We start from the raw sequence: 16,109 nt of genomic DNA on the forward strand, positions 1-16,109 counted from the left end.
GAGGGGGGAGGGGAAGGGAGAGAAAGGGAGAGGGAGAGAGGGGGAGGAGGGGAGGAGAGAAGGGGAGGGGAGAGGGAGAGGAGGGGAGGAGGGGGAAAGAGGGGAGGAAGGGGAAGGGGGAAAAGGAAGGAAGGAGGGGAGGGGGGAAGGGGAGGAAGGGGGGGAAGGAGGGGAAGGGGAAAGGGGAGAGGGAAGAGAAAGGGGAAGAGGGAGGGGGAGAGGGGAAGGGGGAAGGAGGAGGGGGGAGGGGGGGGGAGGGGGGGAGGGGAGGAGGGGAAGGGGGAGGGGGAGAGGGGGAAAGGAGGGGGAAGGAGGGGAGGGGAGGGAGGGAGGAAGGGAAGGGGGGAAGGGAAGGAGGAAGGGGGAGGGAGGGAGGGGGGAAGGAGGGGGGAAGAAGGGGGGAGGAGGGGAGGGGAGAGGAGGGGAAAGGGAGGGGGAAAGGAAGGGGAGGGAGAGGAGGGAAGGGGGAGGGGGAAGGAGGAAGGGGGGGGGAGGGGGGGAAGGGGGAGAGAGGGGGAAGGGGAGGGAGGGGAAGGGAAGGGAAGGGAAGGGAAGGGCGGGAAGGGAAGGGTAGGGAAGGGAAGGGAAGGTTCCGGGAAGGGAAGGTTCCGGGAAGGAAGGGAGGAAGGGAAGGTTCCGGGAAGGGAAGGTTCCGGGAAGGGAAGGAAGGAAGGGAAGGTTCCGGGAAGGGAAGTCCGGAAGGAAGGAAGGAAGGTTCCGGAAGGGAAGGGAAGGGAAGGGAAGGGAAGGGAAGGGAAGGGAAGGGAAGGGAAGGGAAGGGAAGGGAAGGGAAGGGAAGGGAAGGGAAGGGAAGGGAAGGGAAGGGAAGGGAAGGGAAGGGAAGGGGAGGGAAGGGAAGGGAAGGGAAGGGAAGGGAAGGGAAGGGAAGGGAAGGGAAGGGAAGGGAAGGGAAGGGAAGGGAAGGGAAGGGAAGGGAAGGGAAGGGAAGGGAAGGGAAGGGAAGGGAAGGGAAGGGAAGGGAAGGGAAGGGAAGGGAAGGGAAGGGAAGTCCTGTATGAACTGTGAATAATGTCTTCAGCCCATGTGTCAGGACAAGAACCAGTGATTGCGCCTCTCCCCTTTTCCCAGGAACTCCATCCACTGTGTTGCTCCCTGCGAGGCCCTGCATGGCTGTGAAGTCAGCACCCTCACCAGCCTGCCCTCCATGAGAACACGCTCACGTCTCCTGGGGGCTCAGCTGCCTGGGAGGCTTTATTTATGCAGGCAGGGGCTACTGGCTTACACCTTAGAGTGTCTCTGTTCAGGAGCTGAATCTCTTGTCTGAGCACCTTAAAGACCAAGGGGGAAAGCTTGTTTGATAAATTTAATAGAACAGATACCTGGGTGCATTTTCTATAGGATAAGACAAAAGAGGTCTTACAAAACAACAAAGCTATATTTTAAATATATGCTAAAAGAAGAAATAGATTTGGTAGAATAATATAATAGCAAAGGAATTAAGCTGTGGCTAATATATTTCTACTGTGGTACATTCCTGCCTTTACTTGTAGGCAAGGCTATTTCACCTTTTGCACTGTACAATTAGCTCATAAAGTCACAGCAAGGCTACATTCTTTTCCACAGGAATGTAAATATTAGCTATTCAATAGTAAGATGGAGTCAAGGCCTATGTTGGCACAATCGATACAGTTTATGAATACTTAGTTTATTAGTGTCATATATAATTAATTAGACTTCTTTAAAAAGCAATTTGCTAAGCTGTCCAACAATACAGCAAAAAAAAAAACTTTGCTAAGAGGCATAATTTTAAAAAATATTATTTACCGGATTAAAAATATGAGAAATACTTTTCTTCTGAACCTACAGGTCAATTGCAGCATTGTCTTCACAAAAATTCACAACTATTTAAAGTGGAAAGACAAACAAAAAATGTTATTTTAAGTAATAAAGGTTTTAAAAATGCAACATACTACAAGAGATATTTCCTAGCTAATAGAGGTGGTAAATGAATGCATTACTTAGTTCAGAATGATTTAAATATTGCTTAATAATTAATGTGCCGCTGTGCTAACGTGGCATTATAGAGAAGAACTAATTCAAAGGCAATTAGTAGTATTAGATGAAAGTTTTGCTTTGGGGACTTTTATTATTTAGAAGCTATTTTTTACCATCAGTTGAAACTTGATAGCTTACAGTTAAGCTTAGGCAAAGATGCATGTACTCGAGATGGTGAGTGCTTGTAGCTCAGAAAGAACGGCTCCCCGAATTCAAGCTGTCCCACGGCTGTGCGAACATTTTTAACTCTGCCATCCCGTCGGCGCTGTAGCTAAGATATAAGGGAAGAATGCAGCATCCTGGCATTGTCTTGCACTCCAGTACTATGGAGAGGCAAAGGTTAAGAATGAGGAAAATTAGGCAGACAGCCCTGTGTGGCCCAGAGAAAGGCTATTCTGTGGGGACCAACTCCCCTGACATAGATGGGAGAAAGCTCTGTGAATGAGATCACTTTGACTTCCTTTGCTTACATGCTAATGTGGGCTTTCTTCCTTAGAGCCGGAGCAGGTCAGCCGTGCGGGTCCGGGCCGAGAGCTGCTCGCTCCCGCGGCCCCAGCACCGCGCTCTGCCCGCTCCGGGGCCGGGTCTGGGCCTGGCTCCGGGGCTCTGGGCCCGGCTCGGCCCGCCCAGCAGGCACCGCCAGGGCCTCCTGCGCCCGGGAAGCCGCCACCGCGCTCCCTGCTAGAGTCCTGAAGAGAGGACCGCAGGACCTAGGGGACCCGGGCTGGATTTCAGAGCACCTTTCAGGAGTTTATTAAAATCACATTTGTGCACGCCAGCCCTCTTCCACTCTTCGCTTTGGACAAGGGGGCAGCACCCCAACATTTGGGATGCCAGGGATCACGTACTAGTCACCATGACCATTTGCCAGACAGACAGTCTTTCTTCTGCTGTTTCTTTGGTGACTTTTTTTTAATCCTTGGATTACTTTCCTGTCAAACTCTTTTATAGTTTGCTCACTGAATTATGTTCACTCCAGAGAAGTGAATCCAGTTCCTTCTGTTCCCACAGTAATCATCAATTCAAGCTGAAGTGAAAGGGTCAAATTTAAAGGCAAGAAAACAGTGGTGTAAATTTCTCATTAGCAAATCAATGCAAATCTGTGAAATTCAGTGTCATTGAACCACAGTCAGCCCTGCTTTAAGTGTAAACAAATTCCATTAATTTCTATGGGAATAGAATATTTTTTACACTCCATTTTCTCTACTGTGCCAAGTTGCCTCTATACCTTTGACACTGTTATGAATTTGAATTTATTGGAGAGGTCAGCATCTCTGGCACAGTGAATATAAATCTCTACGATTTACCTGCTGAGAGTGGAGTGGAGCTGAAGTAGCAAAAAGAAAGAGTCAGTATAAGAAAATAAACTTAGCCACCATAACATTTTCACCATCGCTTTGAACCTCACTGGTGGTGGCAGCTTCTACCTTCTCAAAATATGGTGCACTACATTACCCTATCCAAACACTCAAGGAAATGATGAGCAGATGCCTGGGAGAACAGGACATAAAGCACCCAAAAGGAGGCTGCTGTACATAGCAAGAAAATGCCATTCCTGCTGTCCCAAAGCCTGCCCTTTCCTGGCACTGCCCCTCCAGACTGAGCGATACTTCTGAGGGAAGAAAAGCAGCAGGACATCTCTGGAGTATTGGCTAACCATGTTAGCTGAAGGGTTCTATGTTATTTTACACGTATTAAAGCCCTCTGGAAAAATTAATTATACTGATGAATGAGGAGAACCCAACACAGCCCCCAAAACCTAAAAAATGTGTTCCAACCAAATAAAGACTCGCCTCACAGCTGTCCACAAGCCTGTGCTGTCTGATCCCCTTCCCAGAGGATCACTGTGCCTGGTGTGCCAGGGAGGGTGCTGGCAGTGCCCCCTCACTGCAGTGATGAGGGGGGTGGCATCCACTGCTCCTGCAGCACGAAGGGAAACCTGACACAGATATCAGCCAGGGCTGGGGTGTACTCTGGGCTAGTGGTCAACAGCGGCTCATAACCTTTACATCCACATCTTTCTCTGTTTAATTCAAAAATAACTGACTTATTTCAAGAATAGTCTTTAAAGCTTCTGCACTTAAGGGGAACTTAGTGAACTTTATTTCACTTGTGTCTTTGAAAATATAATATTTAGATGTATTTAGATGTCTGAAAATCCATTTAGGTTTTACATACTTATGTGCATGTAGATATACTTAAATATCTCTACACATAAAGTCTTAAAAGTAGACATATATAATATGTATCCATACATACAATATTAGAAATAAGAAAAACAGATAAATAAATACACTTGACTGTGAAATTTTGTTGAGTTACAAACTTTTTTATGAGCCTTTTGTCATTTAAAGTTCACATCAGAGCCCATTTTCCTCTGTTTTTCAAAAGATCTTACCAATACTCTGTCATATTACAAACCCACTTGTAAGAGACTTCAATTCTTGGGTTGGATGGATGCATCATTCAGACTGGGTCACATTCAGCAATAGTGTTCTCAAGGTCAGCCTTGGTTGCTCTTTTTTTATTATTTGTTTTTCACATTGTCCAGATTTGACTGATATTGTTTTGCATTTTTAGCACTTTTATCTCTGAAAAGCAAAATGAAGAACCTTTATACCAGATTCATCTTATCTTCTCTGAAATAAATATGAACAAAGAAAAATGTGAAGCATAAGCAGTTTGGAAACAATGCCATATTCAACACTAGAAGTATTTAGTGGATCAGATTCTAGTTGGTCTCTTTACACAGAAGTGTTTCTTCTGCACACACACACACACACACACACACACACATATACGTGCATCTCACACTAATATTCTCTTAAATGAGGTTTGTGTTCCCAGGAGCCTCACAAAACTTCTATCAAGGCTAAAATGAATTTGAGAAGAAGCCAGGGAAAAGGATGATAGCACTTAAAGGTATCAAGGTCACCAAATTGCATGCCAAACACATGAGTACTGACCCACATTTCCTGCCATAGCTATCAATATATATTTAGGCAGACCTTCTAGTCTGGAGCAAGCACCTAGCTGCTGTTGTGCATCTGACTGCCAAACAAACCTGGAACTGGAGCTTGGTCTGCAATCTGCAGCATTGCTCCTGTTTTGACACTCACTAAATGCACTTTTCTGGAAATGGTTAAGATTTACAATAAATTTCAGAACTGCAGATGTGAGGACACAGCTAGAATAAAGTTATTGTCTCTGAATATTTTCAATTTCAGACCTGGATTCCAGTCTAAGGAGACAGTCAAGATTCAAGATTGGATTTGCTGTCGTCAGTGTCTTGTGAGTTGCCAATTGTATTTCCTATAAAAATAGCAGGAATTTTTTGGAAGCAGCTGTTTCTGGAGAGATGTTTTTTTTTTGCTATCCTCCAGATTGATTTCAGCTGATTTGTCTTTACCTACCCCATACTACACTCAGACTCTAGGAAATGTACTTCTGTGTGCTCTGTGGAGCAACTGAGAGATGAATCTGTGTCACCAGCAGTCTGAAAAGTTTCACCTTGCCACTTCGCTCTGTGGCAGGGTTATAGATGTGAAATAATGTAATGGCAGAAAACTGAGTGGGGTAGTACCTAACACAGAAACTCCCAGCACTGTGGTGTAGGCTCTCTCTGCCTCCCTGCTGTACAGCTCCATTCTTTCTCCTGGGAACCACAGGAATATCAAGAGTAACACACACAGCTGCTGGATATTGTAAGACTCCAAGTATGCAAAGTAACTGCAGACTAGCAGTTGAAACCTCATCTGGTCTTTGCAGATCTGCTCTGATGGAAATCACTTTAGTCTAAGCTGGAGCATTCTGCATTGCTTTAATTTCTAGTAGCTTTTGATGACCCCCTCTGGGGTGATTATTCTATTAGGATTTAACTTTGTAGTGCACATGCTCTCTGCCCTCGTACATACTGTACATATTACTACATTCAGTCAATGCTTCAGGAATTAATTAGTTGCTGACTTCTAGTGAAATTCTTTAGATCTAACCGCCTGTTTTTGAGGAACCTAATTAAAAAACTTGTTAAGGATTTATTCCAACTCTGTGTGGGTAACATTTACATCCTGGTCCTGTCCCATTCATTATTAGGAACAAGAGCTGAAACGTGCTGTTGTTGCTGGTGCTGTCAAACCAATGCATCAGGTCATAGTGGCTAAAAAATATCTGAGTGTGTTCAGCCCTGAGAAAGGAAGGAGGAAGGGAGATTTGACTGCTGGCTACAGCTACGTGGTGAAAGGATGAGGAGAAATTGGAGCCAGACCCTTCCCAAAGCTAGACAAGGGAGGGTGAAAAGAAAAAATATACAAGATGGAACATGGGGAATTTCAACTAGGTAATTTTCACCATTAAATACTGGAACAGAAGCCTAGAGAGGAGTGGGATTTCCATCCTTTAAGATAAATTTCTTCAGCTCTGACCAATCTCTTCTAATCAAAACTTTTTTAAGCTAGATGCTGTACTGCACACCTTCACAGGTGTCTTTCAGGAGAAATGATTCTGTGATTCTTAGAGCAAAATAAAGAGGTAGATTTAATAAAATATGGCTGAGGGTACATGTTTCTCATCTTCCTAAGTTGTTTCCTAAAAAGAACCCTAAGGACTGTGTGTCATCTGCTGTATTCCAAGTGTGTCTAAAATCCCAAGACAATTCACAGCATTAGATTAAAATGTCAAAGTGCCTCCAGCTCTAAGGAACTACTTCTCTTCCATGCCGGAAACATTTTAAGCTTGGTTCCTGCATACCATTTCTGGCAAGGGAAGTCCTGCCTCACAAACCTGTTGACAGTCAGGGGACTCCTGTATATGAAAAAGCATGATTAAAGCCGACTGCTCCTGTTTGGCTTTCCACAAACTTTTGACAGGCACCTTCACCGTGCCTTTTAAAGATGTATAAAACACACATGGGGAAGACTGCCTGGCTAAAATTAGGAAGTTAAAGGCAGGAATAAATGGGATGTTCTACAGCAGAAAGATAGATATTAATCCCTGCATCTTCAGAGGATATATTATAAATGGAAAATTTTCAAACAAGAATGGCAAGGATGTTTAATAACTTCCATATAGGTAAAAGGGGAAAAAAATTTAGGCTGGGAGTCCTTAGTGTGGAACAGAGATGCTTTAAGGTGGAATATGTTGGAGACTGTAAAATCATGGTAAGTATAGAGGGATGATGAGGAAAGAAGTTATTTCACTGTTGCTTCCAGTACAAGAATCCTTGGGCATCAAAAAAAAAGTAAGGACTTTTTCCAGGACACAGAGAGAGTCTTTCTGTGATTGGCAATGCACGTGGGAAAACCCTTGGCAAAGGAGGAACATTGTGGATACAAAAAGCTTACACTGAATTCAAGAAGAGATTGAAAAAGTCCTTTGGCGACAAAGAAAGAAAAAATGTTTGTTAATTATTGCATAGAGAAACTACACTAGAAACTCCCTGACTGAAAATTGTCAGAAGACAGAGGAACATTAGCATTGAAACATTCCCTACTCTTCCTTTTCTCCAGGCATTTAATCGTGGCCATTTCTGATGACTGGACTAGCTGGAAAGTGTTGAGTTTATGTTCTCAGACCTTCCTTAGGCCAGGCAAGAGATCCCTCAGAGATCCCCACGCTGTGCCTGAGTGCAGCTTACTCACCCACGTTTCCTGACGAGCTCCCCAGGCAGCCCTCTGGATTCCTGGGATGGCCAAGACACAGAGAGACGCATGTCACCTCCTGAACAGCCTAGGAATGTCCAGGGGTTGCTGAGGAGCCTTGGCCATCAGGATAAACATCAACCCAATTGAGATGATGAGACTGGGAACATGGAACTACTGGTGGCCTCCGCTATGTGTTCTGAACCTCCCAACAGCAGGAGAAGGTGGATTCCCAAAAGAATTCAAGCTCTTTGCTGGAATCTCAAAAAGTGCTTTTCAAGATAGTTACCAGATGCCTAGCTCTCCTTGACTGCAGAGTGATAGCACTTCTGAAAATACATGAGACACCTATCTACATCTTTAGGTGCTTAAATCTCTCCAGAGTGCTGACCCTGTGCCCTCCAGAACTTAAAAATAACTCTGCCTAATTGGGCTCCTACTTGACCCTGTGTGGTTTGAGGCCTACTCCATCTGCATAGGCTGACAGGGCAAATGAAAATATATTAATCTGAAGTGAAAAGCACTTATTGCAGATGGAGCAGGATCCCTGGAGGTACATACCTGATCCCAAAGTTATGGACAGGCACAGTAATTTTAATATTAATGCTATATTTTAAATAATATAGAAGGTGAGACATTATCAATTTATGGCTTAACAAAATACAAATCACACTGTTTTACAGCAGGTTAAAGGATTGCAGTGTATAAATTTTCATGATTCTCTGTTAGAAGAGTACTTATAATACTACAAGAATTCTACAAGACAGGAAATTTCCATATGTGGGCTGTTTTTCCTTACCAAAACAAAGAGAAAGAAAAGAAGAATGAAATTGTTTGGGACAGGCCTCTCCCTGCAAGTGTATTTGTGCAGCACTAAGCTGAGCAGGTTGGAAGCTCTGATGGGCAGGATAAATTAATTTAAACTCCAAAGAAAAGAGTTCAGAAAGACAAAAGACTGAGCAGGAAGCATGTCAGAGAACAGAATTACACTAACTGTGTGTGCATGTGTGCCAAATCTGTACCCGATCACCAGATGATCTCACATGTATGCATACTTTTCTAAGCATCTCACTATTTTTTTTTCTCAGAGAGCACTTTTGTTATCAGACATTGGCATTCCCATGTTTGGCACACTCAGGACTCATTTCCTGAGTCTGCCTTTGGTATTTTTTTTTTCCTTTCTTGTTTTCCATTTCAGTATAAGGCACTATAAGCACAATTTTTTTGGCTGGTGAATAGGCAGAGAGATCTTCTTGTCCAACCCAAGGACGGATTCCCTCGCATTTTCAAAGCAGATGATTAGCTCTACTAGGCTTTGCCAAGACAGTGGGTGTTACATAGATATATCCTTGTGCAGGTCTTTGAAATTATTCTCTCTGATATCTAATTGCAGCAGCTGACCTTCGCAGTTTCACATCCATCCACAGTTTCCCAGCACCAGTGCAATGCACCACCTACTATGCCAGTTATCCACTGACCATTATTTGCAAAACTGCACAAAAACCGTTTACTTAGTACACTGCTTTAAATTCAAAAGCAGGTGAATGGGCAGTGTTGTGATCCTGGATCTGATCCCTCTCATCTGAGCTCAGTGGCGGCCCAGAGCTTTGGGATGTTGCTACCACCAAGAGCTTTGGGTTGTTTTTACCACCACCTTTAAAAAGGTAACCCTCGTTAGCTTTTTAAAGCACAGAAGCCATGTCTGTGTGATCAGCAGCCAGGCACGGGGCGTGGCTGTGCCCAGCCTGCCCCAGGAGGGGCAGTGCCAGCTCTGTGCCATGTGCAGGACGTGTCCCCAGCACTGCAGGCACCTTCAGCCATGAGGCAAGCAGAGCACGTGTGACAGGAAAACTTCCCTGTTCTCCCCCAGCCTCAGCTGAGGTAGGCTCAGTGCACTTGAAAGGCTTCTCTGGAGCACAGTAATTATTAGTGGAGTGTTTACTGGGTCACTTCAAATGGAAACAGAATGTCTTCAGAAACACTACACAGGGCATTTGATTAGCAGTGGAGATGAACTTGTACCAGGAACTTGGATTCAGAGAATTCATGTTCAGCCTTTGTGGCTGTAACTGCTCAAGTCAGGATGCCCTCTTCCCCCAGCTATTTATTTAGCTGAAACACATAATGCTCTTGTTAGTTCAGCTAGGGCTGGATATTTCTTTTTTCTCTGTTCCAAGAGAAGCATTGTTCTACAAAAGAACAGCTTGAATCTAAAAGTAAATAGGTTAGAAAAATAACCCATGCCAATGGGCAACAGGAGCACTCTGGGTGGTTAAGTAAAAAAATAAGAGTTTGATTTTAGGTGCCCAAGTTTGAAAGTATTTGTCTATGTTCCTCACTCAGTCCTCTCACACTCTAATTCAGTTCATATTACCTTTTCTGTACAGCAGAATGGTGAATCCTAAAACTGGATTTTTTGCAACTGGAGCTTGTAAACAAACTGGGGGGAAAAAAAAAATCACAGCTGCACCTTCAATGGTAGTTGTCTGAGCTCATGACAGTGGTGGAGACATGACATATTCTTTGCATGTATATTCTTTGCATGGTGTTTCCTAACACTGAATGTACAAGTGCATGAAAGCGAAAAATGATCCCCAGCAGCCACGCCAACCTCATTTGAACATTAGATTATTCACTTTCCCAACTAATCAATAATTGTTATAATTAAAATTGATAGTTGCAAATAACATGACAGAGTGCTGCTGCCAGAATACTGATTGTGTATTTGGCTTGAAAAGATAGGCAGTAGCGTGGAACACTTATTTTCCAATTTGCTTTTAGCTGTGTGCAAATTGCTTTAGCTGTATCCAGCTGATTTAGACCTTGCCTGGAGGTACACTAGATTAATTGGGAGCCACACATTCATTGCTTACAGAATGGACTCTGTAATTGGTGAAATTTGTTAGTGCCAGTTATAAAATAACTATATAGTTCTGCTTTTTAGTCGTCTTTTCATTACCCTTTCAGGAAAAGGAAAAAACAATTAGAATCTTTCAGACGTCCAAAATTGCTTTTAAGTCTTTATGTAAAACCACCAGTGTGACTACAGTCAATATTTTATGCAAGCTAACATTAGTGTGAATATAGTATTGATTTTTTTTTCAAAACTGAAAAGCTCTTCAGCATACATAAGAGGGATTTCTTTTGTCCTTGTTGTGACTGAACTTTAGATAATGAAACCATTATGTGCTTAATACCCAGAGCTTTCAAAAATAACTTTGTTCTTTTTTTGTACCTTAACTAGCTTATTATTAACCTAGAAAAATTCATTGTTGTTTGCTGGCACCCAAAAGCATTTAAAAGAGACTACAGCTTTTCATAAATCCAGGCTCCTTTTTTGCCTATGTGTATATTACAATGACACAAAAATCCTATAGCTAAATACATAAATATAATGGACTATTTCCAAGTTACATATTCTCATGATTGTTGATGGATTAAGACTCAGTGCTATGACCTGGGCTTTTCTCAGTTTCCCTTTTTCATAACTTTACCCTAAGATGAAGTGAATTCTGAACAAGTTGCTTTTGTTTACAACAGCTGTTAGGCTGCAGATGTTCTGCACCTTACTCATGGTGCAGAGCATGGTGCAAGGCACTGGGTGGAATTATTTCACAGAAAGGGTCCTGGCCCTGAACACCTCCCATCTTTGTGAAGGAAAAGATGCTCTCAAACACATTGCCACCTTTCAGCTTTGTAAGTGCTCAGGAGACACACACAATAGGGCCATGCAGAGAAGACCCTTGCAAAGCTCTCATTTACAGTTCCTGTGATCACACCAAGCCTACAACCTTTCCCTGCCACAAAACATTTGAGCCATTGACCAGTTGCAAATAAACTGCATACTCCGAAGACAGTCTCTACTTTGACACGTTTTGCTAAAAAAGGCAAAGCAGAGATGGCCTGTTATTGGCCTCATGTAGGAAAAATTAAAAAGACCATGATTTATTAAATGTCTGAGGGTCTGAAAAGAAAAGGGAACCACTGAAAAGTGGTCTTTATTAGCCTCACTGGTCACAAAACTATTTGTTGTTGTCTCCTTTCCTTAGTGATTAGCTAACAATTTGCCTTTGATGGTGTCAGAAGATATGGGTAATTCAGCTGTTGATTCGAGTAGAGCATCCGACCTTGATGTTATCACTAGGGACTAATGGATAGCAAATTTAAGCAGCAACCCAGGGGCAAGGCATAATCTAAAAGGGGTGCGGGATTGTGAAAGGGAGATGGTGGTCTGGTCTGCATCCCTAACTGCTCTTAGCCACCCTGATAAAGCCTCCTGAAATCTGTCCTCTGTTTGCCTTGCAGATTCAGAGAATTGAGAAGGTTTTCAATTCACATCCTACTGATCATGGTATACTAGTCAAATGAGTCTTAGCATGAGTCAGAGTGGTGATAATATTATTGATAAATGTTGTCTTTATTAAATCAATGACTTATTTTGAAATTTCTTTTCCCTGTCAGCTACCAAATCCTACTGAATCCTGAATGATTTGGGAATTAATTTTATCCTTTTGAAAAAATGGGGTGGAAGGCCCCAGAATGTCAAAGCTGAATTCCTGTAAGCCTCTTTTCCTCTTTCAGTTGGGCAAGGTTTAAAACAAGCAAACAAACAAACAAACAAAACAAACCACAACAAGGAACAAAACCACAAGACTGTAAAATATTATTAAATACATAGGTCACTTAATATGAAAGTATAGTACCAATTTGGAGCTTAGGAACATATGAAATACTGCATCCTGAAGATTCAGCTGAGCTGAATCTTAAAACCTGAGCTGAGCTCATTTAAGCTATACACTGAAGTGCTAATATTTAAAACTAGAGCAGCCAAAACAAAAGGAAGTACAAAAGCAACATATCCCACGATGGAAATATCCTTCTTACAGTGAAAAATACTCAAACTGACTTCTTAAAAAAACATCAGCCTATTAATGAGGAGACATGGGCCCTTCACACTGGTGACTAGTAATCTAATACTGTCATTTAACGGGGCCCAAAAGAATGTAAGAATTGATAATGGTAACAAGCAATGAAAGAGAATCTCACCAAAGGTTTCAACTTACTGCCATGAGAGGAAGTGTAACTGGAGACACACACTTCTGGCTTGCCACATACAATCCCTTGACTGCTAATTTTCTACTCTGCAAAAAGTTCTCTTTCTCTATCATTTACTCCTGCCTTCAGATGGCAGACAGAAAAGGTGTATTCTTGCTGTATAGCAGCCCAAAGCAGGAGAAATCATGGCCTTTTGGGCAGGCGAGTGGCACTTCAGTAATGAGACAGGTGTAGTGCTCTCTAAAGACAACTTTTTGTCAAGGCCATGCTTGAACTTTAAGGCTGACCCATGCTTTATCCCATCTTATCCTCTGTAAGTTTCCCAGATGTATTAGGGTAACTCACCTCTCTTCAGACAGTAAACACCCTGTTCCTTGATGCTGCAGGCTGTGCCACTGAGGAAAGCAGAGACACAGAGAGGGCAGCTCATCAGCTTAAAAGCTGCTGGCATGTAGCAAGCACTCAACAGCTTCAGGACAGTCAGATCTGCCCCGAGGGCATTTGCTCCACGTTAACTCCACAGTGAAGGTCTGCCTGTCCAATGCCAGAGCTTTCTTTGTTAGGACTCACTGCAGTTTGTAGTGTCAGTGTCTGGGCACTCACCTGCTCCTGCTCAGTGACTTGTGTGACACCATTGCTCCTTGTGCTGCTTGGGTGACCTTGCTGGACCCACAACCCTCCAAAGCCCTGTATTTCACTACAGAGCACACCACCAAAGTCTTCACAGCAGACTCAGAAGTTTTCTCCCAGGTCCCTTTTTTGTCAATGCCTCCTGTCCTCCCTACATATCAGGGCCAGATTTAATTGTACCCTCCCCTTTCTGGGTGCTGAAGATTGAATAATTTGCCAGGCCAAAACACTGATGTACATATCCTGCTCTCCTTTTGTACAACTGGATTTTGGTGTATGTTCACTAACCCTTTTAGAAGTAGGACAGGTTTTAAAAGCCTGTGATCTAGTGTGAAGTGCAGATATAAAACTCCAAAGCTGAGCAGTCATTGCTATTGGAGAGCTATTTTATTGCCAGCGGGCTACAAAAGAAACGCCTAAGCAAACTGGTATCAAACCATGCATATGGCATATATATGTGACCCTGTAATAAAGGGGAGAGTGAGTACATGAGCATCTGAGAGAGTGCATGCACATGTACTCAAGGAAGAAGGAAGGAGCTATACCAAATAGCAATTACTTGCTCTGCCTCAAGGGACCAAATGCTTATCTGAGTTGCAGAAGAGTCTGCCTAAGCCTAATGAGAGGTGTTCTAGCATAAAGAACTGGACTCTGTCTTGCTATTTTTAGTGTTTTCTTTCTCCAGCAGTTTCTTCTACACTTTCTTTGGGGAAATAAATCCAAACATGGGAACAGACTCCTGACAGATCAAAGGGAAAGTGGTCAATTGGTTTCAGGAAAGCCACAAGTCATTTAGAGTCTAAGGATTTGGTGATTTCTCTGTTCAGAGAAATCAGCTTCTTTTCAATCAGGAAGATAATGAATTAGGGCTGCAGATACTTGTGGCAAAGCTTGGTATTAAATTGTTATGTTCCATGCACGGCATGGAACATGTTGTCATTGACATTTTAATGACCTTTTCTGTCTGGAGCTCTACTTGAAAATCAGTGGCTTGATGAGGCTCATCACTGCAAATACTTAAGCTGACTTAGTGACAGAGCAGGGAAAGGTATGAACAAAAGGAAATTATAAAAAGCAAGCCTTGCTCTGGCTTTTATAAGCAAAGGAAGAGCAGAAATTTCCGCTGTTTTTGCAGTCCATGTAGCCCTTGATGTGGTTCCTCCCACTCTCTTCTGGGGAACAGAGCCCCAAAGGAAGAAGGCAGTCAGCTTGCTGAAGCAGGCAGCAAAGCTGACCACTGCTGAATAGGGAGCTCATTAATGAGAAACATGTTCTGTATACAGAAGGTGCCCAGTTTGAGTACATGTATTAAGAGCCAGCTCCTTTTACAGCTAATTGTCCCTTTCAGTCACTCTCGCTGGAAGGAGAGAGGAAAAAAATGCTCCTGTATCCTCAAGTTATTTTTAGTGTCACTTGGACTCTCAAACAAAAGTTTATACTGTTGAGGAAAGAAGGATTAAAAAATAAAGTAAAAAAAAAAGGACTGTTTTTTCATGGTGGCTGTTAACTATGCAGGGGGTTCTTCAATCTGGGGCTTTTTATTCCACATCTCATTTCCACTGTCTCATTTGAAACATATAAAGACAAAATTCCTCTTTAACCTTATATTTGTCTATTTCAAAAAATATTAGCAGGGGTCTTAGTGAAGGCCTTTCCCTACATAGTGTTCTGTAAGTAACAGCCTAAACACAAATCCCTTAAGAGCAGAAACTGTGCATTCTTAGTCATCCTAAAGATGCAGCCAGGACTGGGGGCTCCTGGAGGCTGGCAGGTACCACCCCACTGACCCCAGCAAAGGGGAAGGAGTGCTAGGGTACAGCTCCAGCCCAAGGCATCTGTATCCCTGAGCCAGAGATGAACAGCCTGGGCTGAAATGGGAGTCCTGGGCCGCTGAGAAGGGGCGGGGAGCTGCGTGGGAGGCTGGGCAGGGAGAGCAAGGCTTGGTAATGCCCTCAGGGCCTTGGAAACAGTTAAAAGAACCCAAGTCATTTCCTTGTCAAGATGGATGCTTTAAAATTAGTCTCCTGTATTAATGGTTTAAAGAGGCTTTCAGAGAGCCTTTGCCTACTGATCTAATTCTACTTTTTATCAGGCATTGCTGCATTGTTTCATGAGGAAATCCTGTAGCATCACCGCCCAAGCAGTAAGCAAGCACTATCCTATCGTCAGGGAACTCAAATGATAGATATCATATAATTAATTAACATGCATCTTTATACCATTCAAAAGGGCCATGGAATACTGCTGAAATATCTGTGAGGCTACTGGAACTGAATTACAGGTATCAGCTGGGTCTGCTGCAATTCATTTGTTTGGAACAAAATCTACACTTTCATAGCCTTAGAACATTTTTCTATCATGTTAAGGTGAAGATTAAGTTTTCTTCATGACAAATATTTCTAGGCTGCAAGTAATAATTACCTTAGCTAAACTTTTAAGTTTGCTAATTTATCTGTCCAGATGAGGAATTTCAGAGTTGCAACTGAAGTTGAAAGCTGTATTTAGTGTATGTTGCACAGAAATTACTAACAGCCAGTGTAAGAATTTTAATGGTGTCTGTCTCCCCACCACTGGAACATATACAGCCTCAGCTGATGTCTCCTCTCCTTAATAAAATCCTCTTGTATTTCTTGGTAACAGTAAGATTCGACCCCCTCCAAAAGAAAAGAAAAAATAAAGAATGGTAAAAAAGAGGGGAAAAACAGAGGAAAAAAAAAAAGCCAACCTTGGCAAAAAGGCTAAAGCTATGAGAACTTAGGAAATACTGACCTA

Source organism: Zonotrichia leucophrys, chromosome Z (genome assembly GCF_028769735.1).
Source record: "Zonotrichia leucophrys gambelii isolate GWCS_2022_RI chromosome Z, RI_Zleu_2.0, whole genome shotgun sequence".
Taxonomy (NCBI): domain Eukaryota; kingdom Metazoa; phylum Chordata; class Aves; order Passeriformes; family Passerellidae; genus Zonotrichia; species Zonotrichia leucophrys.